This window comes from Chrysoperla carnea, chromosome 4, assembly GCF_905475395.1.
Source record: "Chrysoperla carnea chromosome 4, inChrCarn1.1, whole genome shotgun sequence".
Classification (NCBI taxonomy): domain Eukaryota; kingdom Metazoa; phylum Arthropoda; class Insecta; order Neuroptera; family Chrysopidae; genus Chrysoperla; species Chrysoperla carnea.
The window spans coordinates 26,594,482-26,598,909 of record NC_058340.1 but is presented as its reverse complement, the minus strand read 5'-3'; positions in this window follow the sequence as shown (position 1 = coordinate 26,598,909).

The window sequence follows — 4,428 nt, the reverse complement described above, 5'->3', positions numbered from 1 at the left end:
TATTAAAGTATTTAAAGTTTATTTTTTATATTCATCAAATTCGAAATCAGTACCTCCGAATTTGAGCATTAAATATTATATTCTAAATAATACCTCAATTATACTGTATCTTGCTGCTTCAAACAGCTTCAATCATACCCGATTTTCGGTATAGAAAATATGCAGCTCAAAACTAATAATTCGAAACTAAATGCTAACATTATTAATTCATAGTGGAAAACTTGTGTGGAATGAAAATAAAAAGAGTTTCTTTGGGTAGTGACAATATGATCCGAAAAGAATTTCATAACATTTGTTCAATCCGTTTCGAACGGTCAAGTTTTATTTTTTAAAATTTTTTTCTGATCGATATCGTGCGAACAAAAAATGATATAGAATTCATTGAGGTGTTGATCGAAGTGTATTAAACGAAATATGATCCAAAAAGAATTTCTTACATTCAGTCGATTTTTTATTTATTATTATTATTAATAATTATTTCTTTGCTGGGAAGTTATCCGTGAGAACTCAAGGCTCTATACCCACGGCTTGTTAAATTTTTAAACTTCAACAATTAAAACTACAATTCTAGAACTTAAAGATTTTATGTTTTAAGTTTTTAGGATTTTCCGAAATAAAAAACAGTGAAATTCGTCAAAATGGAAATATTTGTCTCATTTTAAAAAATAAGACAGAATAAACAGAATAGGATAACTTCTCGTTCCAAAAGCATTTTTTTCTTTCCTCTAAACGGTAAAAATATTCTTTTAAAAATTGATTGCATCACGAAATTATATTTTCTACGTAAAATATTATTAAATTTCTATTAACTTATTTCCCTATGTTTATTGTGTATATGAATACCATTAATTTTTCAACTAGCTTTTCCCATTTGGTTTAAATTCCAAATACCTACATATAGTTACTACTTTATAAACACACAGCCATTTTCAAAAAGATTTGAGCTTATGCTTAATGGCATACTATTTGTGTAAGGTTATATAATAAACTATATCTCAGATATTGTTCCCTATGGATAATGTATCTACTTCATATGTAATATTATCTAATAACATACTTATTATATATAAACATACTTATTTTACATGTATGATACATTAGAGAAGTTTTAGTCCGAAAGCCAGTGACAGATTTCAGCCATACATTCCACTTCGGCTGATATTATACAGGGTTGATCACGCTATACGACACGGAGGATTTTGGCTACACGGCTTAATTTTCTTTCATGGCAAGATGGAGGGTAAATGAATGTACATTTTAAAATTATTGTCATAATATACAGGGTGATCAGAAACGCGGAATTCATCAACGTTTAGAATTCAGCAACAAGAAACTCAATCGCTTAGTAGACTCCAAGTTAAAATTTGGTTTCAAAAACTGATATAAGCTTTGAAATATTATACGTTAAAATTGCTACTGTAATTTCAGAAAATAAGGAATATTTTGAAAACCGCAAAGTTCAAGTACTATTTACCAAACAGTAAAAATTTTTTGTGTTTTGTGAGAGAGTACTCTTTACCTACGAGAGTTTTGGTAGAGAATAATGTTTGGCTTACGCAGTAATTACAAAATAATTTATAGAGGAAAATCAATCAATGACATTATATTTTGGCTGGCACCCAGACTAATAAATTTTTTTATTTATCACGCAATTATAATGCATGATCATAAAAATATAGAAACTAGAAAAAACATATTTTTAATGGAATACATTGTAAATTCTAGTGTGGTATAAACGATTTGATTCAAAGAACTATGTTTAAATTTTGTAGTCAATTTTTAAACATTTAAATATGTGTACAAATAACAAAAGGGTTTTGTTTTAAAGCATCTATGGTTTTGATTTCTAATTTAATTTATTTTTAAACGCTTTAGGAGAATGATATTTAAATCGCTAATTTATAAATGAATATATACTTGAAAACAAAACTTTTTGGTTATTTGAATAAGCAATTAAACGTTTAAAATGTTCTAAAAATTTAAACAATTAAGTAAGTACTTTTAATCAAATCTTTTAAAACATGCTAAAGTTTGCTATGATATTAACTTCATACATTTAATGTGGTATGCAACTGCAAAAACAAAATTTTATAAATTAAAAATAAAATACTTATTTTTTAAACTTTAAAAGAAAACAAAAATTTTTATTTTCTCAATTAGAAGAAAATTGCATTCGTAGATTTCTGCTTAACCTAAAATGTTTTACCTGTTGGCGGCGTGCAAAGTTATCTTAAAAGATTTATTTTCAACTCACCTGAAACAAAGAAAAGATCAATATTAGATTTAAAAAATATATCTATTCAATTTTATGAAATATTTAAAATGCACTAGTCGTTGGAGTGTATTATCAGGACGCTTAACCAAACTCGCTGCGGGCTTTATTTTTATGCCTAGGGGCTACTTTTTGAAACTTATGATTTCCAAACAGAAATTATGATGCTATACATCGAAAATATATGGTATAATGATTAATTATCGTAAATAACTGTTTGAAAATTATCATTTTCTCTTCTTATGTTTCGCTGTATTTGTATAACAAAAAATTGGCAGTCACAGGGACATCCGATAGAAGTGAAAACTTAGAACTTTTAGTATAAAACTTTGAAATTTCATAATATTTGAATTAAAATTATAAACATCAATCTGGTTTTCACATCTATTGACACTCCGAGCAAAAATTATATGCATGTTTATATGATTTTTTATTATTTAAATATATTACGGGTTGTATAAGATTATGACAAAATATAAATACAATTCAATTGAAATATCAATTAATATACAATCGTATGATTTGTGCGTAGTGTTTGTATTTACATAAATTTCAATGTACTATGTATAGCTACAGATATATTGCTATAAGCATGTCGGCAGACGCACAGCATGTCGATGACGCGAACCCATAACATTTACTCCTACGAAAAAGTACCCAACGTCGCTAAAGAAGATTTCACGTCAAAAATTTAAACTTTCTCATGAGCATCTGTCAGCCAATTTCTCTCCAAATTTGAAAATAAAAACTATTTATTTTTCCACACCTTGTCTCCTCAGTACTTCAAATCAATAAATCTGCTCGATTTAGTTGATTCGTCTTCAAAAATAAATGATATTTAAATAGTAGTATATTTGATACAAATTTTAAATTCATATTATTCAGTTTAGACATAGAATATAAAAAAACTTATATTATACAGTAAGGTGTACTTTCTATGTATATACAGTCAGGCTATTTTACATCGTTTAAACATCCGTCATTGGGTGACATTTACCAGTGAGTGAGTGTATAACATTTCATCTATCTTCTTTACAGTTTGTTCAAGCGGAAAGTCTATATATACAGTCAAGCTATATCACCGCGCCAGGACATAACACTATTAAAATATACAGTATGATTACTTTACAAATGCCTGGGGGCTTATATTTCGTCTATTTTTTAAACCCCGAACCAAAAAAAGGGCTGTTATAAGTTTGAATGCTATGTGTGTGTGTCTCTGTGTTTGTCTGCCTGTGGCATCGTAACGCCTAAATGAATGAACGCATCCGTACCCGAAAAAACTAAAAAATTGACGATAATCTTCAAAACGATTCAGTTTGAAAAAGGCATGTCATATAAATAATTACCATGGAAATGAATGGTTAAATAAACCTGGCTCCATTCATTTCGAAAATTAAAATAGTAAAATAATTAAGTAATTCAAAACAATAGCTCTCTAAGTATCATTTTCATCTCATCTGATGTCCTTGACCATCACTTTGGTATTGATTGATCTCAGTGGCATCGTATCCTCTAAACGGTCAAACCGCCTTGATTGACAACATTTTATAGCTAAGTTTCCAAAAATCGATTTTTTCGGAGTTTTTTTTTTTTTAATTTTGTAAATTTCACTTGTTACATCAATGATATTAAGTAAAGTATAATCGATCTGGAATCGAACCCATAATTTGTGTTTTGCTCTCCTGGAAACTCAATTATTAGAATGGTGGTACGGTAAGCTAGAGGTTATCTGTTCGACATAGATGCTTAATGCTGAAAATATTTAGCGGTCAAAAGAATACAAGATTAATTCATCCTTTATGCACAAATTACTGTGCAACCACAAATAGTCAATTGTGCATTGCGCTTACCGTATCCGCAGGAGTTAGTTTCATTTGCTTCTTAACTTCTTATAAACTTACAAAAATCAAATATGAAACATTATTTTACGGCTTAGGTACTAATTTTGTGTGTTCATAAACTATCCCTTAGACCAATAATCAAGCGTAAAGTATTTTATGCGTTATATTTTACAAAGAATTTATTTCTGGAGATAATCGTAGAGTAAACATACTGTACATATGCATGTATATATATTTATATCTACTTCCATCAATCAATAATGGTCGTATAAACATTCTTTTTTTACTTCCGTATCATTAAATTGGAAAAAG